At 41.6% G+C, this 27,975-nt stretch overlaps 1 long non-coding RNA gene across 1 annotated transcript; it reads left to right on the top strand.

The window, feature by feature from the left end:
• On the top strand, nt 1-27,975 carry LOC138900520 (uncharacterized). Its single transcript, XR_011411584.1, has 4 exons — nt 1-172; nt 1,476-1,535; nt 27,095-27,396; nt 27,727-27,975. It is a non-coding gene; the product is annotated as an uncharacterized lncRNA (long non-coding RNA).

Here is a 27,975-nt window from a genome sequence, read left to right as displayed (position 1 = left end):
AATTCCTACAAGGATTCATAACATCTTTAAAGAGAATTCATAACATCTTCAACCAATTTCTACAAAAATTCCAACGAGATTTTAGCACCTTAGCAACGTGAGATTTTGCGATTCTAAGGGAGTACGGTGCAATCTTTTCCAAGAATATCATACGGATTTTTCCCTACTCCAGGTATGTTAAGGCTAAGCCCTTCCTTCATTTTGGCATGATCTCGTAACTACATGAGTTTGATAACGAGGCATAAAGATAAGTTGATAACTACATTTGGTAGTACCAGATGTAAGATACCTAGCTCGATACACTGCATCTTTTTGGTGGATATTACTGAGAATTATATTCCCTCTTCCCTAAACCTGGAATTATTTTTCTTGGAATTATCTCTTAATAAGAAAACAAAGATAAGTTAATTTATTTTAACTTAATGCAAGAATTGGGCTCACAAAATTGGAGGGTTGAAGCCTTTATTTTTTAATTTACTTTTATTTAGTTGTCAGGTATCTTGAATTCTAGTATAGCGTAGTTTCCTATACAATTCTAGTCTTCTTTTCATGATTTCATACCGGATTCATAATTGACATTTTCACTGGTAGAGGATCTTTTAATATTCTATCTAGCAATAATTGACAAGCAACATGTAAGATGACGATTAATTCGAGACAGTTAGCAATTATCTCCATTACTTGAGCCAGTGAAAGCTAAACTTCGCCGAATTTATATATATTATCCTAGTCTCATAAGTTACAGTATTCTCCCTTATCGGGACTTTATATTTAACTGAGTATTGTCTGCTTCAAGTCAAGAGAGAAGAGGTTCCACTATATATATATATATATATATATATATATATATATATATATATATATATATATATATATATATATATATATATATATATATATATATATATATATATATATATATATATATATATATATATATAGTATTATAGTATACACAGTATTATAGTATTTTCACCACCACCGAGCTATAATCGGTGGGCAGGACCCTATTGGGCAATCTCTGATCAGATGGTATTATAGTATACACAGTATTATAGTATTTTCACCATCACCGAGCTATAATCGGTGGGCAGGACCCTATTGAGCAATCTCTGATCAGATGGTAAGTTATCTACCGAGCCTTCTATGGCCGAACGCATATGAGAGAGCCTAGTTGGTCGAGATACAAAGTCTAGTCTGGCTGAGCGCCTATGAGCGAGCCTACTACGACAGAATAGTTATATATATACCGAGCCTTGAAAGGCCGGACATTTATTTAACTTACTATATTGAGAGAGTTGAGTCAGTATCAGCAGGTAAGTATACCTCCAGATCATCTTTGACTCCCAGTTACTTTCAGTTATTATATTATTAGTTCAGTTGCAGCTTTCAATTATTTTATCGCCTTGCATACTCGGTACATTATTTCGTACTGACATCCCTTTTTCTGGGGACGCTGCATTTCATGCATGCAGGTTCAGACAGACAGACGAGTAGACCTCCTCGGTAGTTGTTTTCCGAGTTCAGCTTTATCGGTAAGCTCCACGTCCTTCGGGGATGCTGGGTCTAGAGTTTTGTATACATCTTGTGTATATACGTATATAGGTTATGAATAGGTCGGGGCCCTGTTCCGATCACAGTACATCCAATTTTAGAGGCTTGTAGACATAACCTGTCAGTTAGTTTAGTATGTTGGGCTTGTAGGCCTTGAATATATATTTTGTTTGTTTGTCAGCTGTAGTAGTTAGGATGGCCTTGTCGGCCCAGCTTCATATTGATGTTAGTCAGCGTTAGTTTCCATTCAGTTTTATATTTTGCTTCGCAAATTGTCTTGCAATGTAGCCCATGACCAAAGTATGACATTATATGTTTAGAGTCCTTAGTTGCAAGTTGGTACGCAAGGATAGGTGAGGCACCGGGTACTGGTCTCACCCCCAGGTTCGGGGCATGACATGCAGGTCTCGAGCTAGCTAAAGGTTTTGGAGCAGAAGTCATCGAGGCCAAATGTGACTCCTTGCTTATGGTAAAACAAGTCAACAGAACCTTCGAGGTTCGAGAATATCGAATGCAGAGATATTTGGACAAACTACAGGTGACTCTACATCGGTTTAAAGAATGGACCCTACAGCATGAGCCTCGAGAACAAAACAGCGAGGTCGATGCCCTCAAAAAATTGGGGTCATCTGTCGAAGACGATGAGATTAGCTCGGGGACTGTCGTACAACTTTCAAGGTCAGTAATCGAAGAAGGCCACGCCGAAATCAACTCCACAAGTCTGACCTAGGAATGGAGGAACAAATATGTCGAATACCTAAAGAACGGGAAGCTTCCATCGGATCCTAGGGAATCGAGGACTCTACGTACGAAGGCTGCACGATTCACATTGGCCGAAGACGGAACACTATATAGAAGGATGTTCGATGGACCATTGGAAATATATTTGGGACCAGGAGATACCGACTACATCACACGAGAAATCTACGAGGGCACTTATGGAAATCATTCCGCTGTCAAATCATTGGTTCACAAAGTCATCAGAGCAAGATTGTATTGGGCCGGTATGAAAAAGGATACAAAAGAGTTTGTTCGAAAGTGTGACAAATGTCAAAGGTATGAGCCAATGATTCACCAACCCGGAGAGCAACTCCACTCAGTCTTATCCCCATGGCCATTCATGAAATGGGGAATGGATATCGTCGACCCTCTACCATTGTCCTCGGGTAAAGCTAAATTTATTTTGTTTATGACTGACTATTTCTTTAAGTGGGTTGAAGCACAGGCTCTCAAGAAAATTAGAGAGAAAGAAGTCATAGATTTAATCTAGGACCACATTATATGCCGATTCGGGATGCCTGCCGAGATCGTATGCGACAATGGAAAGCAATTCGTCCACATCAAAGTGACAAAGTGTCTCGAAGATCATAAAATAAAAAGGATCCTGTCGACGCCATATCATCCTAGTGGGAACAAGACCATCATTCAAAATCTAAAGAAAAAACTGAACGATGCTAAGGGAAAATGGAGAGAAATATTGCCCGAAGTCCTTTGGGCGTATCGAACAACATCAAAATCCAATACGGGGGCAACACCGTTCTCTTTAGTATATGGCGTCGAAACTCTAATCCCGATTGAAGTTGGGGAACCTAGCACCAGGTTTCGATATGCAATATAAGAGTCAAATCATGAGGCTACAAATACAAGCCTCAAATTGCTAGATGAAATACGGTAAGCGGCCTTCGTTCAGATGGACGCAACGAAACAGCGGATCAAAAGGTACTACAATCGAAGAGCCAATCTTCGACACTTTAAAATCGGGGACTTGGTTCTGTGGAAGGTCACCCTTAATCCTCAAGACCTAAACAAAGGAAAACTTGGCCCGAACTGGGAGGGACCATATCAAGTCCTCGATATCATCAAAAAGGGATCCTACAAACTTGGCACGATGAACGGCGAACAGTTACCAAACAATTGGAATATATCACTCCTCAAACGATATTACTGCTATGGTACGACCTTCTCCATTTTCATTTATATTTCATACTAACCATTTGCAGGTGTTTAATCGAAGACATCAAAGGATTCTTCAAATACAATGTCCTTAGGTCTGAAAGCACGCGTTGCACTCTTTTTCCCTTAGACCGGTGTTTATCCCAAATTGGTTTTTCCGGTGAGGTTTTTAACGAGGCAACCATTGTTCGTGCTAACTTAGAGAAATTCAATAGTATCCGAGGCTCCTTTATAATCAACCTCGAATACTGGGGGGCATAACCCTCAGATAGGAAAATACTTCATGCCGACAGGGTCTCGATAGGCAAATTTTGTAAGGGTCAAATGGTTGAACGAACCATGCCCATGTAGATTACTCGAGCCCTAATGGAAAACATGTACACATGTTAAACTATTGAAAAAAAGTTTTTTTCCTTGCTGGATATTTCATGCCTTAGAGAAATTTTTACTTTACAATATCGTGCTTGTGATCTATTGTGGAAACCGGCTTAAGGGCCGGTCACAACTAAAGTTCGAACAATTGACCCCGCACTCGGGGACCACCATCAGAAAAATCGACATGATCGAATTACTAAAACCTCGAGATTGTAAGACCTTAAAAAGGTAACCCTTGATTTTATAGGCCACGTCCACCCCACTCGGCCCAAAAGATGAGTCCCAAGCTAAAGGCTACGGCCAAATTAACACGGTTCGGAGACGTCCGATTTCCGTTATAAAACAGGCCTTCGAATATTTTTATAAACCGGTTAAAAAGGCTACCTTCAGCTAAATTACTAAAGGTCTCGATAATATCGACCCTCGAAAACCCTAATGGGGACAAAGTAGTTCGAACTCTCGAACAAATTCTTTCTTTCATGCTAAGGCACAACAGATTTTATATGATCAAAAAATAAACTTTTCAAGCCGAAAAGGGGGAGAAAGCCATTCTTTTTACTATGGCCGTATCGGCCTAATTCAAGTGCCTAAAGGGCCATTTTATTTTTGAGTTCGAGAAATCATCCTCACTCAATTAAAACCTAAGTGTCACCCTACTCCGAGTTCGAGCAAGTACTCACTCGAATATAAAAACCGCACTAGTATGTCTTCGATCAAATTGTCTAAGCCTCGAACTAATGAATAAAATTTTCATAAGGCATGAATGAAACAAAATTTTCAAAAGGAAGAAAATGAAATAAATAAAAGTTGGAAAGAGATCTTTATATATATGAGAATATTTTCAAGGTCCGATCATGATCCTACACAAAAAATCAAAAGTAAAAAATCCTAAGGTTCCTAAATTTCTCCGGGGGAAGCTTCTTCTCCGTCGAGGTCCCCCCCCCTCCGCTGTAGGACCCGCTTTTGCTCTCAGCGTCATTATCATCGGAGGAAGAGGCTAGTGCTCCAGCATCGGCTTCATGGTCTCTAGCCTTTATTATATCGTCGGTAAGATCGAAACCTCCAACGTGGATCTCCTCGAGGGTTTCCTTTCGAGATTGGAATTTAGCGAGTTCAGCAATCCAATATGCTTGAGTTGGAGCGGTTTCGGATGCCTCTCTCGCTTGGACTTGAGCGGCTTCAGCATCAGCCCGGTAGACGGCCACGATTGCATCTGCCTCGGCTTAAGCCTTTTCGGCTTCAGATTTGGCCTTTGCAAGTTCGGAAGCCAACCGAGCTTTGATCTCCCCTATTTGCTTTTCCTGAGTCGAGCTCTTCTCCTTCATGCCTCAAAGATGACTTTCGGCCGATGACAATTGGGATAAAGCAGTCTCATTTTCTGCAGCAAAGCGGTCCATACCTTCTTTCCACCCCAAGGTCTCCGCCTTCATCATATTGACCTCCTAGCGAAGCTGCTCGATCCGCTCAACCTTCTGCTGCAGCTGTGAGATTGAAATGTTAGCCACCATTCCAGAATCTAGCCCATGAGCTTTTAAGATTTTCATTACCTGCTCGATCAGGTCGGTCTGATCTTGGTGAGCCTTGGTCAACTCGGCTCAGAGGTCCTTGGTCTCCTCTTTTTCTTCCCTCAGAGAATTCTAAGGGAATTTCTCTCCTCCATAACCCTCAGAGGTCGGCCACATACCGACTCAGCTCAGCTCGAGACAGAGAAAATGCTTCTCGATGAAGCGCTGAGGCTAATACCAACAAGGGGAGTTAAGGTATACCTGATTCAGAGATTGCTGTGCTTTGTTGAAAAGGATCGATGCCTCGCCCGAGTCCTTCCTCGAGACCTCCAAGTCGCTCAGGCCGATAGTGGTAGCATCTTCGACCCTAGTAAAGTAATCACGAAAGGGATCTTCCCTTCCGTGGGCTCCTTCGATGGAGAGGGTCTTCAAGGCCCGAGCCTCTTGAATCATCTCCTCAGAAAACTAGGGTAGCAGCGGGGAGCCTCCAATTTCTATTGCCCCAAGTTTATCACTTGGGGCGTTCTCTCCATCTCGAGGGGCCTCGAGACCAGCCCCTACAGCCGCACCCACCGTTGGCTCATTATAGTGGGAGGCATCATCAATCCTCGATGATTCAGGGACTTTGCCCATGTTTCTTCCAGAGACCCCCTCATCTCGAGACGGAGTCTCTGTAATCTTCACCGATTCAGTGGCTTTTGCGGCCTCGGTGCTCATTCCCACTCGGGCCACCAGCCCGGAGTAATCTTATTCCTCTTCTTCATCTTCATCCCTTAGACGCCGAACATAGTCTTTGGTCAGGAGGATGATGTTCTTCCTCGGCTTACGAGCCGCCTTCTTCTAAGGTTTTGGATCCTCAGAGATTGAGATCTTTTTCCTCTTTTTGTCCTTCGCCAGTTTTTGTGCCGGGACCGAAGTCTCCTCCTCACCAGATAAGGGCCTCATAACAACATCTTTGCCAAAGAGAAAGTAAGAAATGCTTTAACAAAATCATCAAAGACGTGGAAAAGGGGCTTACCATGAGTTTTGGCCTCCCATCGGCCCTTTGATAAATCGCGCCATGAGCACTCAACATACGTAGAGGTCGAGGCCAGGTCCCCAACCCAGTTCTTGAGGTTAGGAATTACACCGGACATCCAAGCGATCGCTACATCACGGAAAAGGATGTCGATCAGAAGAAGTAAAGGAGCAAAACAATAAATAGGGGCTAACAGTGGGATTCTACTTACGCTTCATATTCCATTTCTTGGGAAATAGAATCTTCTCGGCCGGGATTAGGTCGAAAGTACTCACTCAAACGAACAGACCCATCCAGCCTCGGTCCTTGTCCCTGTCTATGCTCAAGAACAACACTTTGGTAGCCCGGCGTTGGAGTTTTATTAACCCGCCTCGATAGAGGCGGGGGCTGTACAAACTGATGAGGCAGGGGCTTTATCAGTTTTAAAGTCGGAAGTGAGAACGCACCCCCCGGGAACACACGCCTCAGGGCGCGGCTCCACCGTTGTTTTGTCGCTGGCCGGTCATGATGAAGAAGCATTTTCCTTTTAAGGAACAGTTTTTGACGTTTTTGCCATTTAGATTTGAAGTTAAAAATAGATGGAGATGATAAGATTTGGTGTTCTAAGAAGAGGTTAGTAGTAAAAATCGTAGATTTGCAGATGAAGAACATAAAAGATGTAAATAGCTTTGGAGATTGGAAATTTAAAAGTAAAAGTTTGAAATGGTGAAGAGAGGAGCTATTTATAGATTTCACAATGACGGTTCAAAATATGGCGGTGGAAGACCAACGACTGACGGTCATTTAATGCCTAGGTAACTGTACAGACGGGACGTTTCGGTCACTTCTGTCGCTTACATCACGAGGATGACATCATGAAAGGTCGTGGTAGAAAAATCAAAGGCTCAATTCGTTTCTTCTCATTACACTCCAAAAAATCGAGGGGACTATCTGTATACAGTTGAAACTGGTCCCACCCGATTTTACTATTTGATCGAGATCGGGAGATTGCATCAAAGGACGGCCTCATAACGGTACAGACTAAATCACGTGGACTAGGTACCAAGTTCAGAACTGAGGTACCTGTCGAGAACGAGGCTAGTAGCGATCGAAGCCAAACGAGATAGACATCGAGCAAGATCGAAGATAGCACAATAACAGAAAGGCGAGATATCCGTGACTGGTCGAGGATCATGGCGTAAACCTCGGTGACTGGTCGAGGATCATGGTGTAAATCTCTGAACGGATCAAATCAAAAATGGTTAATTAGCTAATAATAGCATTTCCTTCTATAATTAGAATTATAACACGAGTAGAACTCCTCTACTATATAAAGGGGAGTATTAACCATTTGTAAGACACATTGTTCTCGCATAAAAAAGTCAATATAACACTCTCTCTTTATCTTATACTCTCTTGTCCATCAGCTTGCTTTATTCTTAACTGTTTTGTTATCAATAAATTTGAGGGCATCCTAGCTCGAGGGTCGAATTCCATTTCAACACTAGTTCACTTTACTTTATAGTTCATTTCTGTCATTAATCTTTATATTTATCTGTTGGTATTAAGTGAAATTACATATCCTTAGAACCTCATTATAAGTTTAATTGTTATCCAATTTTAAGGGTAAACAAAAGAGGTGGTCTAAGTGCATGAGACCTCGATTTTCCAGGTGCATAGTTCACAGCATTCATGAAGTATCTCTGGAAGAAGCAAGTAGCATACTAATTCTTGTACAAGCATTTCAACTACCAATAACTGACTTGGTATTACCCTTGTCTTCATTTTTCTCTTCCTGTCTAACGTTTTTTCTTCTTTTTGCCTAGGCCTCAGCGCTTTATCGGGAAGCATTTTCTTAGTCTCGAGCTGAGCTAAGTCGGTACGAGGCCGACATTTAAAGGCTTACCGAGGAGAGGAATGCCCCCAACCTTCTTGGTGGGAAAAAAGAAGAAAAGATCAAGGACCTCCGAGCCGAGTTGGCCACAGCTCACAAAGATCAGACCGACCTGATCGAGCCGGTAATGAAAATCTTATAAGCTCGTGGGCTTGATTCGGGAACGATGGCTAACATTTCAAGCTCACAGCTGCAACAGAAGGTCGAGAGGATCAAGAACTTCCGCGAGAAGGTCAACATGATGAAGGCGGAGACCTTGGGGTGGAAAGAAAGTATGGACCGCGTTGCTGCTGAAAGAGAGACTGCTCAAGCCCAATTGTCATCGGTCGAAAGTCAGCTTCGAGACATGAAGGAAAAGAGCTCGGCTTAGGCAAAGAAAATAAAGGAGCTCAAGGCTCGGTTGGCTTCCGAATTTGCAAAGGCCATATCTGAAACCGAAAAGGCAAAGGCCGAGGCAGATGCTATCATGGTCGTCTACCGGGCCGATGTTGAAGCCGCTCAAGTCCAAGCAAGAAAGGCAACCGAGACCGCTAAAACTCGAGCATATTGGATTGCTGAACTTGCCAAATGCCAATCTCGGAGGAAAACCCTCGAGGAGATCCACGCTCAAGGTTTGGATCTTACCAACGAGATAATAAAGGCTAGAGAGCATGAAGCTGATGATGGAGCACTGGCCTCTTCCAATGATGATGTTGATGATGGCAGCAAGAGCGGATCTGAGAATGGAAAGGACCTCGATGGAGAAGAAGCTGCCCTTGAGGAAACTTAGGAATCTTAGGCTTTTTCTTTTTTGATTTTTTGTGCGGGACCCTGATCGATCCTTGTAAATATCTTCGTATATATAAAAGATCTTTTTCTGTTTCATTCATACTTTATGAAAAATTTGCTCATAAGTTTGAGGCTTAGGCAACTTGATCGAAGCAGGACTAGTGTAGTCTTAATCGAGTGAGTACTTGCTTAAACTCGGAGTAGGATGAACCTTATGTTTTAATTGAGCGAGGATGATTTCTTGAACTCAAAAATAAAATGGCCATTTAGGCTCTTGAATTAGGCCGATACGGCTATAGTAAAAAGAATGTCTTTCTCCCCCCTTTCGGCTTGAAAAGTTAATTGTTTAATCATATAAAATTTGTTGTACCTTAGCATAAATAAGGGGTTTGCTCGAGAGTTCGAACGACTTTGTACCCTTAGTAATTCAGCAGAGGGTAGCCTTTTTAACCGGTTTATGAAAATATTCGAAGGCCTGTTTTATAACGAAAATCGGAGGTCTCTGAACTGTGTTAATTTGGTCGTATCCTTTAGCTTGGGATTCGCCTTTTGAGCTTGTTTCCCTGTTATACTTCGAACTTGTTCGAAGTATCAGTCCCCGAGTGTGGTGGCCGTTGCCTATAAAATCGAGGGTTGCATTTTTAAGGTCTTACGATCTCGAGGTTTTAGTAATTCGATCATGTCAATTTTTTGGATGGAAGTCCCCGAGTGCGGGGTCAATTGTTCGAACTTTAGTTGTAACCGGGCCTTAAGCCAGTTCCCACAATATATCACAAGGACGACATTGTAAAGTAAAAATTTCTCTAAGGCATGAAATATCTGGCAAGGAAAAATACCTTTCTCGATAGATTAACATGCGCACATGTTTGCCATTAGGGCTCGAGTAATCTACTTGGGCATGCTTCGTTCAACCGTTTGACCCTTACAAAATTTACCTATCGAGACCCTATCGGCACAAAGTATTTTTCTTGTAACTATCCGAGGGTGATGCCCCTCCAGTATTCGAGGTTGATTGTAAAGGAGCCTCAGATACTGTTGAATTGCTCTAAGTTAGCACGAACAATGGTTGCTTCATTAAAAACCTTGCCGGAAAAACCCATTTGGGAAAAAAACCGGTCCAAGGGAAAAAGAGTGCAACGCGTGCTTTCAGACCTAAGGACTTTGTCTTTGAAGAATCCTTTGGTGTCTTCGATTAAACACCTGCAAATGGTTAGTATAGTATAAACGAAAATGGAGAAGGCCGTACCTTAGCAGTAATATCGTTTGAGGAGTGATATGTTCCAATTATTTGGTAATTATTCACCGTTAATCGTGCCAAGATTTTAGGATTCCTTTCCAATGATATCTTGGACCTAATATGGTCCCTCCCAGTTCGGGCCAAGTTTTTCTTCGTTTGCGTCTCGAGGATTGAGGGTGACCTTCCTCAGAACCAAGTCCCCGATTTTAAAGTGTCCAAGATTGGCTCTTCGATTGTTATACCTTTCGATCTGCTATTTCTGTGCGGCCATTCGTACGAGGGCGGCTTCCCGTTTTTCATCTAGCAATTCGAGGCTTGTATTCATAGCCTCGTGATTTAACTCTTTCGTTGCATATCGAAACCTGATGTTGGGTTCCCCAACTTCAACCGGGATGAGAGCTTCGGCGCCATATACTAAAGAGAACGGTGTTCTCCCCGTACTAGATTTTCACGTTGTTCGATACGCCCAAAGGACTTCGGGCAATATTTCTCTCCATTTTTCCTTAGCACCGTTTAATCTTTTCTTTAGATTTTGAATTATGGTCTTGTTTGTCGATTCAGCCTGTCTGTTCCCACTAGGATGATATGGCGTTGACACGATCCTTTTTATTTTGTTATCTTCGAGAAACTTTGTCACTTTGCTGCCGATGAATTACTTTCCATTGTCACATACGACCTCGGCAGGCATCTTAAATTTATTGAAAACAAGTTAAAGTTGCTTACCTATGAATTTGAGAAGAAGATACTCTTCAAAAATTGCCTTAATAGAGTTTAGGGTTCAAAAATAGTGTAAAATGAGCTAAGCCCAAAATTCCCACAGTTTACCCAACTGCATATCTCGCAATTGCAAGCAATGTTCGCAAATGCAAACCACTGATCGCAATTGGGATCCGTGTCTCAGTTCCTCATATGGCACATTTGTGAAGGCTTCCTAGTCAAGCCTCTAGTCACAATTGCGACTCCTCTATTGCAAATGTGATACATCTCCATATTGCAAAAGCGAAAGTCTCTTCGTAAAAGCAAAGTTGCCTGCTCCATACTCCCCCTTCGCATTTGCGAGCCTGATACCGCAAATGCGAGGCTTGCAATTGCGATCAGGTTTTAACAAATGCAAGACCTGCAAGTTTAACACACAAGATTTTGCATCTGTAGTTCAAACTTTCAAACACACATCTGAAACTCAACTGAACCCCTCGGGCTCCAATCCGATCATTCAAGCAAGTGTAATAACATCATATAAACTCACTCTCTATCTTAAATCATTAAAATAACATCAAACATCAAGAATCGATCATCAAAACTCAAGATTTTCAAGTTTAGAACTCAACTTTCTAATTTTCACATAATGCGCCAAAATGCCTCAGGTCACCCGATACCCCAACAAAATATGTGTGCAAGTCCAAAAATATTATACGAACATACTGAAATTGTCAAAATACAGATCCGAGGTCGTTTACTAAAAATGTTGACTGTGGTCAACTCTAATAGTTTTTGAAGCCATAAATCATATTTTCTTTAAATTTTCACATATGAACTTTCTAGAAAACAACATGGACTACGCATGCAAGTCATAACTTATCAAATAAAGCTGCGTGAGGTCTTGGAACACAGAAAAGGGAACTCATACTCAAAATGACCTATCGGGTCATCAACCTGCGAGGAATATGCGCATCTGTAGAGTCGCAGATGCGATAGTGGTGTCGCAGATGTGAAGGACGATTGGTGAGGCAGAAGCTCACATATGTGAGCCTTGGACCGCAGAAGCAGTATCACATATGTGATGATTTTGTCCGCAGATGTGAAATCACCAACATACTTCATATATTTTGAGGGTTAGCTCAGTTTTCACTATTTTGAGTTTTGAAGCTTGGTAAGAGGCAATATTTGAGGCGACTTTCACCACTACTTTGTGGGTAAGTGATTTTCACTTGGATTTGACTGTATATCTTGAATAACCATGAGTTTATACAGTTTAATCATGGAATTTTGAAGGAAAATTTGGGGGTTTTGTCTACAACTTAAGAGGGTGAATTTTGGGGATTTAAGGGTTGATTTGGACTCGGTTTTGGAATCTAATCACATAGTTAGATTCGTCGGGTTATGGGTCATCAAGATCTACCCCTTGACTCGGGTTTTGACCATGTGGGCCCGAGTTAACTTTTAGGGATTTTATTAAAGATTGAAAATTTATTATTTAGAATTGATTTCTATAGCATATTTGACGTTACTGAGTTGTATTTGATTAGATTCGAGGCATTTAGAGGTTGATTTGAAAGGGAAAGCTATTTTAGAAGGTTAGAACTCTTTACTAGGCAGAGGTAAGTCCTTTGTCTATCCTTGTAAGTGGGAATTTTTCTTGTAGGCGATTTATGTGCTATTTGCTACTTTATTTAGGTGCTTCGTATATGTGAGGTGACGAGCGTATATGCTTGGTTAGTTTATGACCATAACGGGGCTTATATTATGCCTTGTTGAGACTTTAGAAATTATTATCCATGCTTCATTGATTCTTTGACCACGTAATGAATCTTAAATCATTCGTAGAGACTATATTAGAATTATGACTTGTTGATTTGAATTTGACGAACTTCTTTCACCATGTTCGGCTTTCTACTTTAGCCATATCCATACAATTACCAATTTGCTCATGTTTGATATCATGATCGGGCTTAAGAATGATAAATGAACAAATTAAACTGTTATGAAAAATTGAATTACATGATTAGCCATAGCTATCTCTTATTCATGTTAATATTCATCCATATTCTATTATTTTGTCTTGGTGCATCTTTATTACATCATCTCATATGCATTTACATGAGTTGGAGTGTTGGTTATTGAGGAAAGTTGAGGATTTTCACACTACAAATCAAGCGGATATTGATTATGGACTTCAATATTATCAGTGATCGGGTTGCACACCGCAATATCGCTTGGATATGGATTTTTTCCCGCTAGGTGATTACCCATGTCACTTTTGGCCCTGTGACTATGAGCACAAACACAAAAATTGGTACTAGTTGGACACTTGGTCAGTGTCGGGTCTATGGTATGGTACTGTGAGGTGTTTGAGATTTGATCATGAACATGTATATGCATTCTGGATTTATGCAGTAGCTTATATTGATTATGGACTTCAATATTATCAGTGATCGGGTTGCACACCGCAATATCGCTTGGATATGGATTTTTTCCCGCTAGGTGATTACCCATGTCACTTTTGGCCCTGTGACTATGAGCACAAACACAAAAATTGGTACTAGTTGGACACTTGGTCAGTGTCGGGTCTATGGTATGGTACTGTGAGGTGTTTGAGATTTGATCATGAACATGTATATGCATTCTGGATTTATGCAGTAGCTTTCATATATATATATATATATATATTATCCGCTTGATAATATATATATATATACACACACGTGTGTATGTGTGGTTTATATCACGATTTTGGAATAATATTTAGATATTGCCTTGTTTTGTCACGACCCAATTTCTCCTATAGGCCGTGATGGCGCCCAACATCGCCGCTAGGCAAGCCAACGGTGAACTAGCCTTGTATTTATTCTTTTTAATAATTTCAAAGTAGTGGATTTATATTTATTAAGTAAAAGAGAAGTGAAAAATTTAATAAAGTAAGTGTAAGCTCATAAAGGAGCAAGCACAATGATATAAATACCCAAAAACCATCAAATGTCTACTAGCATGTTTTCAAGACCCGATGTCACAAGTGAATGAGCAACTTGTAGAATATACAAAACACTAAGCTACTGTCTGAAATAGAGTAGACAAAAAGTAAATACAAAAGAGAGACTCCAGGTGCTGCAGAACGGACTCAGAAAGCAGCTCACCACTAAGCCTCGGGATAATGGGGGTGCGCGCCTGAATGACTACTAGATGCACCTGCCTCAGATCCTGCACGATTAGTGCAGAAGTGTAGCGTGAGTACATAAACAACATGTACCCAGTAAGTATCCAGTCTAACCTCGAAGAAGTAGTGACGAGGGGTCAACATCAACACTCACTATGGGCCAACAATAAAATACATAAATTCTAAATAGGCATGAGATTTGTGAATAATAATAATAACACGATAGCAAGCAGTGAATAAATGATTCTTTAATTGATAGTAAATTCCAAAAATCTTCAACTAACACATACTAACTCTAGATAAAATTCAGGCCAATAAATGAATTATAACCCCTGATTTCATAAAAATAATAATATCAAGTGTATTCGGGCCCCAAGCATTTCACACGCACGATTTATGCCAAGGTCGTATGACCCGATCCAGAATAATATGTACACTGCCAAGGGTTGAGCGACAAGAACCATAGATGCATCTATTATAGTGCCGAGGTGTTCGGCCCGCTCCATAAGAAAAGAGAATACTCTATGAACATCCGATTTAAAAGCTATTACAAGACTAATACACAAGGAAGCACAATTTTCATTAACGGTCAAGTAACCCGCCAAAACTCAAAGTAAGTGAAATTCGGTCATTACGAATCCTTTATCAAGTTTCAATATAATGTAAGCACTTAAATTAACAAGTAGAGTACAAACAATACAAATATTTCATGATTTGGGTCCTAAAACTATCCGGACTTAAGCATAATTAGTAGCTATGCACAGACTCTTATCACCTCGTGTGTGTATAGCCCCCACAATTAGAAGCATTTAGAAATTTAAAATACCTATGGGGTAAATTCCCTCTCACAAGGTTAGGCAAGAGACTTACCTCGTCTCAAAGCTCTCTTTCCGGCTCACGAACTCACTCTAAAGTCTCAACTTGGTGCCAAACGATCCGTAGCTAGTCAAATATTATATAAATTAATCAATATACACTCACAAGTTCGTAATTTAGCTATTAGAGTAATTACCCAACCCAAATTGAAAGATTCTTAAAATTCACCCAAGACCCACGTGCCAAGATTCAAGAAATTTTCGAACATAAATGTTACCCATAACCTCACGAACACAAATATATAATTTTCACCCAATTCCCTAATTATTTTCGTGCTTAAATCCCATTTTTATCAAAATCTGGATTTTTCAACTAAACCCACAATTTCTACAATTTATGTGTTAAGAATCTACCCAAAAATGCATGTACTAAACTCATATGGTATAGAAATTACTTATCTCAAAGTGCTAGGTGAAAACCCCTCTTCAAGAGCTCCAAAATCGTCCAATAAGTGAAAGAAATAAACCAAAATAGCCTAAGTCCTGATCTTAAATGAACCTCACTACCTTAGCGATTTTTGTTTCTGCGGGTCCAGGGGCGCACCAGCGGAAAATCCATCGCATGTGCGGTCCTAGCCCAGGCTACCTCCCTTCGCTTCTGCGGACGGGCTCCCGCTTCTACAGACTCGCTTTTGCGGAAGATCTGTTGCACCTGCAACCTAGGCCTGGCCGGCTTCTATTCACATCCACGACCCTATCATCGCAGAAGCGAGGCCGCCTCTGTGGGCCACTGACCATCAATCCAAGCCCGCTTATGCGATCAAAGCTCGCACCTGCGACCATAATCTCGCAGGTGCGGATGCACCAGAATTGGTATACAAGCAGTCCTTCATGCAACTTTTCGAGTCCGATTCCAATCTGTTTAGCATCCGAGGCCCCCGGGACCCCATCAAATACCACTCACACATCCAACAACATAATACAGACCCGCTCGCGCGATCAAAACACCAAAATAACATTTTGAAATACGAATCAGACGCCAAAACACATGAATCAAATTATAAAACTCAAAAATTTCTAGAAACACTCCCGCGCGTCCAATTCTTATAAAATCAACTCGGAATGACGCCACAACGGACCTCGATAACAAAAAAACCTACTTCAAACAAAATTTAAAGAACTTGAAAACCTCCAACGTGCCAACTTTCATTATTAAGCACCGAAACACGTCCAGGTCATCCGAAATATGATACGACATACGCCCAAGTCCAAAATCATCATACGAATCTATTGGAACAATAAAATCTCGGATCCGGGGCCATTTACTAAAAATGTTGACCCAAACTAACTATCCCTGCAAGTTATAAAAGAATAAAAGCACATATGGGGAGTCTTATTTAAGCGAACGGGGATCTAGAAAGCAAAACGACCGATCGGGTCGTTACATTCTCCACCTCTTAAACAAACGTTCGTCCTTGAACTGGTCTAGAATCGTACCTGGAGTGCTGAATAAGTGTGGATATCTATGCTGCATGTCATCCTCGGTCTCCCAAGTCGACTCCTCTACTGTTTTACCCTTTCATTGAACCTTTACCGCAGAAATCTTCTTGGACCTCAACCGGCGAACCTGCCTGTCAACAATGGCAATTGGCTCCTCCTCGAAACACAGGCTCTCATCTAGCTGAACTCTGTTGTAGTCTAACACATGTGACCTGTCGGTATGATACCTCTAGAGCATAGACACATGGAAAATCGGATGAACTCCCGATAGACTGGGAGGCAAAACAAGCTCATAAAAAAACCTCCCCAACTTGTCTCAACACCTCAAATGGACAAATAAACCTCGGGCTCAACTTTTCCTTCTTCCCGAACCTCATGATCCCCTTCATCGGCAAGACTTTCAAGAGAACCTTCTCGCCCACCATAAATGATAAATCACGTGCCTTCTGATCTGTGTAACTCTTCTGTTTGGACTATGCTGTGCGAAGTCGCTCCTGAATCAACTTCACCTTCTCCAAGGCATCCTTCACCAAATCAGTACAATATAACTTAGCTTCGCCGGGCTTGAACCATCCAATGGGCGAACGACATTGCCGATCATACAAAGCCTCAAATAGAGCCATCTCAATGCTGGACTGATAACTGTTGTTATAAGAAAACTCGGCCAAAGTCAAGAATTGATCCCACTGCCCTCCGAAGTCAATCACACATGCTTTGAGCATATCCTCCAAGATCTGAATCGTCCGCTCCGACTACCCCGTCGGTCTGCGGCTGAAAGGCTGTGCTGAGCTCTACTCGGGTCCCCAACTAACTCTGTACTGCCATCCAGAAATGCAAAGTAAACTGAGGGCCTCTATCTAATATGATGGAAATAGGCACACCATGCAACCGAACAATCTCCTGAATGTAAATCTGCACCAATCTCTCTGCAGAATACGTGGTCACAACCGGAATAAAGTGTGCCGACTTAGTCAATCTGTCGATAATGACCCAAACTACATCAAACTTACTCAAGGTCCATGGCAACCCAACTACGAAGTCTATAGTGATGTGCTGCCATTTCCACTTAGGTATAACCATCTGTTGGAGTAGGCCACCTGGCCTCTGATGCTCATACCTAATCTGTTGGCAATTCAGGCACCTCGCTACATACTCAATTATCTCCTTCGTCATCCGCCGCCACCAATAATGCTACCTCAGGTCGCAATACATCTTCATAGCACCTGGATGAATGAATACCGAGAGTTGTGTGCCTCCTCTAGAATCTTTTCCCTCAATCCATCAACATTAGGAACACATAGACGGCCCTGGAGTCGCAAAACACCATCCTCACCGATAGTAACCTCCTTGTAACCACCCTGTAGTACCGTCTCTCTGAGAACCAACAAGTGCATATCATTCTACTAACGAGCCTTAATCTGCTCGAATAATGAAGACTGAGCGACGACGCATGCAAGAACTCGGCAGGGCTCTAAGATATCCAACCTCATAAGTCTGTTAGCCAAGGACTGAATGTCCAAAGCCAATGTCCTCTCCTCTACTGAAATGAATGCCAAACTACCCATACTCTCCTCCTTTCTACTCAAGGAATCCGCAACTACATTCGCCTTGCCCGGATGATAAAGGATGGTAATATCATAACCTTTTAGTAACTCAAGCCACCTGCGCTGCCTCAAATTTAGATCCCTCTACTTGAATAAATTTTTCAAGCTGCGATGATCGGTGTAAACCTCACATGACACCCCGTAAAGATAATGCCTCCAGATCTTGAGAGCATGAGCTATCGCGGCTAACTCCAAATCATGTATAATGTAATTCTTCTTATAGGGCTTCAGTTGACGTGAAGCATATGCAATACCACGCCCCTCCTACATCAGTACATAACCCAAGACAACGCGTGAAGCGTCGCAATACACAGTATACATCCCTGAACCGGAAGGCAAAACTAACACCGGTGTTGTAGTTAATGAGATCTTGAGCTTCTGAAAGCTCATCTCGCAATCCTCAGACTTTCAGAGCGGAGAGATGAGAAGCCCTCTATAAATCGGCAATAATAACCTACTAACCCCAAGAAGGTCCTGATCTCGATCGCTGTGGTAGGATGAGGCCAACTCTGAAATGCCTCGATCTTCCTAGGATCTACCTTAATACCCTTGCCTAATGCAACATGCCCCAAGAATGCCACAGAATCCAACCAGAACTCACACTTGGAGAACTTAGCATATAGCTTTTGTTCCCGCAAGGTCTGAAGCACCACTCTCAAATGCTTCCCATGCTCCTCCATGCTATGCGAGTTGATCAATATGTCATCAATGAAGTCAATGATAAACGAGTCAATATATGGTCTGAACACCCGGTTCATCAAATCCAGAAATGCTGCCAGGGCGTTAGTCAAGCCGAAGGACATCACTATGAAATCATACTGGCCATATCTAGTCCCGAAAGCCGTCTACGGAACATCTGAATCACGAATCTTTAACTGATGATACCCCGATATCAAGTCGATCTTACAGAACACCCTGACACCCTGCATCTGGTCAAACAAATCATCAATATGCGGCAACAGGTACTTGTTCTTAGTGATAACTTTGTTCAATTGGCAGTAATCAATGCACATCCGCATAGTTCCGTCCTTCTTCTTCCCGAATATCACCGGTGTACCCCAAGGCGACACACTCGGTCTGACAAACCCCTTTGCTAGCAACTCCTCAAGTTGTTCATTCAACTCCTTCAACTCTTTTAGAGACATGCGGTACTGTGGAATAGAGATAGGCTGGGTACTTGGAGCCAAATCAATACAGAAATTGATATCACGATCTGGTGGCATGCCTGATAGATCAGAAAGAAACATATCGGACCCGGACCATAGGCACTAAATCAATCGCCAAAGTCTCTATAGTAGTATCCCGAACATAAGCTAGATTAGCAAAACAACCCTTCTCAACCATGTGTCGAGCCTTCAGAAAAGAGATAACCCGGCTAGATGCATTGACTGACAAACCCTTCAACTCCAATCTAGGCAGCTCTGGTATCACCAAGGTAATAGTCTTGGCATGGTAATCAAGGATGGCGTGATATGGAGACAACCAGTCCATGCCCAGGATAATCTCAAAGTCGGTCATATCGAGCAACAGAAGATCTGCTCTAGTCTCATAACCATAAAAAGTCATGATACAGGACCTATAGATTCGATCTACCACAACCGAATCACCCACTGGCGTAGACACTTAAACAAAAGTACCTAGGGACTTACGAGGAACACCCAAAAAATGAGCAAACAAAGATGAAACATATGAATATGTAGACCCTGGGTCAAATAGTATTGAAGCATCACTACTACATCTGGTCTTGCTAGAAAGGCATAGAACCTAGATGGAGTCCCACCTGACTGGCCTCCATCTCTAGGACGGTCCCTACCCACCTGGCCTCCTCCTCTGGGCGGCCGGGCGGCTGGTGTGGCAGCTGGTGCTGTAATTATAGGTTGCTGACCCTGCTATTTTGCCTTGGCCTGAAGCCTGGGGCAGAACCACCACACATGACCAAAATCTCCGCAATCAAAACAACCTCTCGGTACGGTGGACTGATGACCTGAAGTCTGACCCTGATGGCTTGAACACCCACTAGAGGAACCCTGAATAGCTGGTGGATGGTATGAGCTCTCTGGAATGGCACTGAAATAGGGCCGTACTGGAGCACCCCGAGGAGGCGACGGTGTTGAATATATGGGCCTACTAGACTGACCCTTCACAAACTAACCTCTGCCCCCAGCCGGAGCACTAGTGAACCCTCTAGAATATCGAAACCTCCTGTCCCTCGACGTCTACTCTTAGCTCCGATGACAAACACCCTCGATCAGCCAATCTATCTCCACAATCAGCTCGTAAGAAATCCCTATCTCAACCTCTCGAGCATAGTGGCCTGGATACCAGAGTGCAAACCCGCAACAAACCTCTGCACTATCTCTGCATCAGTGGGAAGTATCATAAGAACGTGGAGAGATAACTCAGAGAATCTCGCCTCATAGTCGGTCACTGACATCTGGCCATGCTGGAGCTACTCGAATTGAAATCGCAACTCTTTCCTCTGAGAGGGTGGAATATATCTATCTAGGAAGAGGCGTGTGAACTGATCCCAAATCAAGGGAGGAGAACCTGCTGGCCTGCCGAGAAGATAGGATTGCCACCATCTACGGGCCCTGCCCTCCTATTGAAGGATGGTAAAGTCCACCCTGTGGGACTCCAATATCTTTATGTTGCTCGGTCTGTCCTTGCAATGATCAATAAAGTCCTGGGGGTCCTCATGTCACTCACCTCCAAAGACGGGAGGATGTTGTCTGGTCCATCTATCCAATAGCTTCTGCGGCTCGCCGACCGGAGTTGGTCTGGGCTTTGGTATAGCCGTTGCAACTGGTTGAGCTCCGCCTACAAGTAGTGCACCAGGGGTCTGATATACGGCAGCTTCAGATCCTGGAGCCTGAGCGGTAGGGGTCTGTGCTCCCCCTCTCACCTGAGATGTGGCTGGGTCTACTGGAAAAAAACCAGCCTGAGTCATAGAATCCATGAACTGCAACATACGGCCTAGGACCTCCTAGAATCCTGGTGCGGACATGAAATCCATTAGGGCTGGCTCTACTGCAAGCACCTTGCCCTGCTCCTCAATAGCAGGATCCTCCACTGAATCCACTGGTGGCACAACTGGAGCAACTCTAGGACGCCCTAGTCCTCTACCATGAGCTGGAACCCTCCCTCGGCCTCTAACAACAGGGGAGCAGCTCCTCCATGGTCGGGTACATCTGCTGCGCGTGTTCTCACCATCTGTGAGAGAATAAGAGAAAGACACTTAGAACAACCTCAACTGCATGATAGTAGATGAAGAAAGAGTACTTTCCTAACACCCTATAGCCTCTCAAAGATAAGTTCGGACGTCTCCACACCGATCCGAAAGACTCTATTAGGACTGCTCATAACTTGTGAGACCTACATGAACCTAGTGCTCTGATACCATTTTGTCACGGTCTAATTTCTCCTATAGGGCGTGATGGCGCCCAACATCACCGCTAGACAAGCCAACGGTGAACTAGCCATGTATTTATTCTTTTTAATAATTTCAAAGTAGTAGATTTGTATTTATTAAGTAAAAGAGAAGTGAAATGTTTAATAAAATAAGCGTAAGCTCATAAAGGAGCAAGTACAGTAATATAAATACCAAAAAACTATCAAATCTCTACTAGCATATTTCTAAGACTCGGTGTCACAAGTGAACGAGCAACCAGTACAATATACAAAACATTAAGCTATTGTCTGAACTAGAATAGATAGAAAGTAAATACAAAAGAGAGACTTCAAGTGCTGCAGAACGGACTCAAAAAGCAGCTCACCACTAAGCCTCGGGGTAACGGGGGTGCGCGCCTGACTGACTGCTAGATGCACCTGCCTCAGATCCTGCACGATTAGTGCAGAAGTATAGCGTGAGTACATAAACAACATGTACTCAGTAAGTATCCAGTCTAACCTCGAAGAAGTAGTGACGAGGGGTCGACATCAGCGCTCACTATGGGACAAAAAAAAATACAGGAATTCTAAATAGGCATGAGATATGTGAATAATAATAATAACACGATAGCAAGCAGTGAATAAATGATTCTTTAACTGATAGTAAATTCCAAAAATCTTCAACTAACACATACTAATTGCAGATAAAATTCGGATCAATAAATGAAATATAACCCCTCATTTCATAAAAATAATAATATCAAATGTATTCGGGCCCCAAGCATTTAACACGCATGATTTATGGCGAGGTCGTACGACCCGATCTAGAATAATATGTACAGTGCCGAGGGTCGAGCATCACGAATCATAGATGCATATATTATACTGCCGAGTCGTTCGACCCGCTCCATAAAAAGAGAGAATACTCCATGAACACCCGATTTAAAAGCTATTAAAGACTAATACACAAGGAAGCAAAATTTCTATTAGCGGTCAAGTAACCCGCCAAAACTCAAAGTAAGTGAAATTCAGTCTTTACGAATCCTTTATCAAGTTTAAATATAATTTAGGCACTTAAATTAATAACTACAGTGCAAACAATATAAGTATTTCATGGTTTGGGTCCTAAAACTACCCGAACTTAAGCATAATTAGTAGCTACGCATGGACTCTCATCACCTTGTGCGTGCGTAGCCCTCACAATTAAAAGCAAATAGAAATATAAAATACCTACAGGGTAAATTTCCTCTCACACGGTTAGGCAAGATACTTACATCGTCTCAAAGCTCACTTTCCGGCCCACGAACTCATTCTAAATTCTCAACTTGGTGCCGAACAATTCGAAGCTAGTCAAATATTATATAAATTAATCAATATACACTCACATGTTAGTAATTTAGCAATTAGAGTAACTACCCAACCCAAATTGGAAGATTTTTAAAATTCACCCCCGAGCCCACGTTCCCAGATTCCGAAAATGTTCGAACATAAATATTATCCATAACCTCACCAACTCAAATATATAATTTTTACCCAATTCCATAATCATTTTCGTGGTTAAATCCCATTTTTATCAAAATCTAGGTTTTTCAACTAAACCCACAATTTCTACAATTTATATGTTAAGAATCTACCAAAAATGCATAGATTAAACTCATCTTGTATAGAAATTACTTACCTCAAAGTGCTAGGTGAAAACCCATCTTCAAGAGCTCCAAAATCGTCGAAGAAGTGAAAGAAATAAACCAAAATAGCCTAAGTCCCGACCTTAAATGAACCTCACTGCCTAGCGATTTTTGCTTCTACAGGTCTTGGGGCGCACATGCGATGCCGCACCTGCAGATAATCCATCGCACGTGCGGTCCTATCCCAGGCTGCCTCCCTTCACTTCTGCGGATCAGCTCCCAATTCTGTAGAAGATTTGTCGCACCTGCGACCTAGGCCTGGCCGGCCTCTATTCGTATCTGCGGCCCTATAATCGCAGAAACGAGGCCGCTTCTGTGGAACTCCATTTCGCTTATGCGGGCCACTGACCACCAACTCAAGGCCACTTCTGCGATCAAAGCTCACACCTGCGAGATCGTACCTGTAGCCAAAATCTCGTAGGTGCGGACGTAGCAGAACTGGTGCACCTACAGTCCTTCATGCAAATTTCCAAGACCGATTCCAATCCGTTTCGCATCCGGGGCCCCTGTGACCCATCCATTAACACTCGCACATCCAACAACATAATATGGACCTTCTCGCACGATCAAAATACCAAAATAACATTTAGAAATACGACTCGGATGCCAAAATACATGAATAGAATTATTAAACTCAAAAACTTCTAGCAACACTCCCGCACGTCCGATTCCGATCAAATCAACTCGGAATGATGCCAAATTTTGCGTGCAAGTCACAAATCACCAAAAAGAGCTATTCCTAGGCTCGAAATCCCAAATGGACCTCGATAACACCAAAATCTACTTCAAACCAAATTTAAAGAACTTGAAAACCTCCAATGGGCCAACTTTCAATATTAAGCACCGAAATGCTCCGGGTCATCCGAAATTCAATCCAAACATACGCACTCATACTACACTTCTGCATATTTTGTGCAAATTCTGAGACCAGTACCGGTCATACCCATCATGCTATACAAAGAATTGCTTTAGAGACTTTGTGGTGAGCTGTCTTATTGTCCGATCCGCAGCTCATGTAGTTCCCCTCTCTTGATTATCTAGTTATGTCTTTGTTTCTTTCAATCAGCTATTGCTATATTGTTAGACACAATTTAATCTAATTATTAGATGCTCGTGATGTTATAATACTGGGTTTTGGGCTTTGCTAGACACTTGTGGTTGTCTTTAGACCTTGTCTCAAATATTTATATCTTATTGTTAGTTTTGAGACCATTTCCATTTTTATGTTTTATTATCACTCTGTTAATAACTTAATAAATTGACTTTTATTATGGCTATTGGGTACTTTCTTTCCTAGCAAGTATGTTAAGTGCCATCACGATCTTTGGTGAGATTTTGGGTCGTGACAGTTTGAGTTGGAGCTTCTGAAACTAGACTAGTGGGTGCTTCATCTAATTCATCTTCTTCAGTTTATTCTTCCTCATTAATACCAAAACCATTCCAAGTTGTCTTTCTAAAGTTTTGTTTTCTAGTGGCTTCTCCAATAGGATTGCTACTAGAACTAGCATATTTAATACTTTTTTTTAGAAAATGGTTTGGATATGTCTAATATCTTTTTAAGATTCATAATTTAAATATGAAAATTAAATATGAAATTTAAGAGATTGAATGAGTGCACCGTAAATAAATATTAAAACTTAAAGAACTGGCCCAATACTTGTTCCAAATACTTTAGAATTAGTTAAGGAGCATGAAGCTTGTTCCAAATATTTGGCCAAATACTTGAAACTTAGATGATTAGGAAATTTAGAGAGAAAGAATAATATTATTAGAGAATTGTGAGATAAAATAAAGAAAAATGAAGGGTATTTATAGTTAAATTATATTAATAAACTTGAGGGCTAAAATATAAGCTTTAGGGTGGGTGGTTAGGTAGGGGCTGTTAAGAGGGGTGGGATAAGGGGAGGGGGGATAGGGGTGGGGGCCATCTATCCATTGCCAATAGCTTTGTTTAAAAACTATTGCCAGGTTACCGGGACATATTACTAGGACCTTCCTGTCTCACGTCCCACATCAACTTCTATCCCATTCCCTTACCCTCACCCAGACAAGGACGGACCAGGCCAGTACCAGGCTGATATCGGGACGGGCTGGGACGTTCCATCCCATTAAAGAGCCTTGCACATAAAACTATGATACAATTGTAATCATGGTATACCAATGTGTAGTGTACCAAGAATATTATGAATACCAGTTAACATACTCAAACAAAGTATATCATGATTCAACAATAATCATGGTATACTATAAAATATACTATCTAACATAATATATTTAACGTACCGATAATCACAGTATACCAAAAATATTGTGAATACTTTGGCGAAAGTTGAAAAGTTGAAGGTTTGGAAGGTTGAGAAGTTTGACTGAGAGTTGACTTTGTTGATATTGGGCTCGAATTTTAGTTTCGGGAGTTGGAATAGGTTCGTTGTGTCATTTATAACTTGTGTGAAAAATTTCAGGTCAATCAGAGTTGATTTGATATGGTTCGACATGAGTTTTAGAAGTTGAAAGTTTAATAGTTTCATTAGAACTGAATTGATATGTGACTCGTGGTTTTGGTGTTGTTTGATGTAATTTGACGCTTCTAGTAAGTTTTTATTGTATTTTAGGACTTATTGATATGTTTGGACGGGGTCCATGAGCCTCGAGTATGATTCAGGTTAAATTCAGATTTATTTTGGATATGGTGTTATTGCTGAAGCTTTATGGATTTTGGAATGATTGCATCTGCGATGGGTTTAGCCGTAGATGCAGAGCCGTAGGTATGGCTGAAGGATTGAAGAAACGAAGGAGGCTGAGACCGCAGATGCGGATGAGGAGCTGCAAATGCGGAGCCGCAGTTGCGGCCTTTGGGTCATATGAACGAAGGTGAGGCTGGAGGAGGTTGTCCGCAGATGCAGAAGATTTTTTGCAGAAGCTTTATCGCAGATGCAAGTTTTATTCTGCAAAGGTGGAAGGACGGATTTTGGAGGGAGCCGCAGATGCGGCCAATATTCTGCAGAAGCGGGATCGCAGATATGGATTCACTAGTAGTGTTATATTCGAAGGTTTCATTATTTTTCTCATTTTGAAAGTTATGGAGTTTGGATAAGGGTGATGTTTGGAGTGCATTTTACCATAATTGACGAGGTAAGTGAAGTTTATTCAATTTGATGATAGATATTGATTACCTATTAAATATTACGCCTAGTTTATGTGTATTTGAAGTGAAATTTTGGGGATTTTAGGGTATGTTATTAGAGAGTGAGATTTGATAATTTTAGGGTCGATTTGTAGTTGGAATTGGAAGATTTTGGTATGGTTGGACTCGTAGTTGAATGGGTGTCCGGAATTTATAAATTATGTCGGGTACCGGGATGCAAGCCCGGGGTTAACTTTTTTACTTGAGTTAAAGATCTTAGCTTTATCCTTTAGAATCACTTCTTATGGCTTTTATTTTTGGTATTAAGTTATTTTTACTAGATTCGGATCATCCAGAGGTTGATTCAGGAGGGAAGGGCTTCTTAGAGTACTGATTTGGATTGCTTGAGGTAAGTATCTTACCGAAACTTGGTTAAGGCACTAGTTGCCTGAGTTATTTATGATAGCTATGTGCTATGGGTGTGTCCATGCTCGGGGTAGTGCTTACGCTGTGATATGCCTTGTATTGACTGATAATATTTAAGCTGTGATGTTTCGTTTATTTGTAACCTTGTTGTGAACTATTTCATCCATGTTTGAGGTTACATAGAGGCTAATTCCCTGAATGAACTTGATATTTGCTACTTATGTGATGAAATTGATGATTTTAGCTATGATAGCACATTTTACACATGCCTACACTTTAGCATGTCATTGATACCAGTCCATGACCATAAAATCTGATATTCATTCATCATATACATGTGTTATTGTATATTTGCTTATGTGTGATATGATTTGTACTGGGTGACTGTGACCATGCCAGGCGGATTCTGTTGATATACATGTGACCACGCCGGGTGGATTGTGTTGATATACATGCGACCACGCCTGGCGGATTATGTTGTTATTCCTGTGACCACGCTGGGAGGATTGTACGGTTATGCCTGTGATCACGCCGGGGCGGATAATGATATTGAGTCTGTGACCACGCCGGGCTGGTAGCACGTTGAATTGGCCGTGCATGCGTATGGATATGGATCCATCCCCTTAGGGTCACCCTCTCATATTTCTCTTTTGATAGTGTACACGTGAATTTGAGGAAAACTGATCAGTGGTTTGGTACAGGTATGGAATATTGAGGAAACTCTGGCTAGTGTTTGTTATGGATTTTGCATTTTATCTTTACTTGCAATTTTTGTGGTTATTATATGATTTATTTGCATTTCATCTTTATATGATGGATCATTAATTGGGCACACCTGCAGATGGTTCTTTCTGTGCTTTATGACTTTATCACATGACTGTTCTGTACTCATTGAATTATGAAACTATACAGGTTATAGCTTGTATCATTTATAACTCTCGCTACTTTTTCCTCGTTGTAGTTAGTTATGATACTTGTTGAGTACATTGGGTCAATTGTACTCACGATACATTCTGTACTTTATTGTGCAGATCCAGGTGTCAGGACCAATCAATAGTAGCGGGGTTACTTATTGAGCTGAGCATCGAGAGACAAGGTAGAGGTGCATTCTCATGCGTAGTTGTGACGTCTCTTTTCATATGTACTGTTGTCTTTATTTCGGACAGTATTGTATTTGGTCATTTGGGATTTGTATTTCGGTATTAGAGCTCATGACTCTATTTACCAGATTTTGGGGGGATTTATCATGTATTAGCAATATTGTGCTATATTAAGGTTTC

Source organism: Nicotiana tomentosiformis, chromosome 10 (genome assembly GCF_000390325.3).
Source record: "Nicotiana tomentosiformis chromosome 10, ASM39032v3, whole genome shotgun sequence".
Classification (NCBI taxonomy): domain Eukaryota; kingdom Viridiplantae; phylum Streptophyta; class Magnoliopsida; order Solanales; family Solanaceae; genus Nicotiana; species Nicotiana tomentosiformis.
The sequence above is the reverse complement of the archived record's forward strand: the minus strand, read 5'-3'. Positions and strand labels throughout refer to the sequence as shown.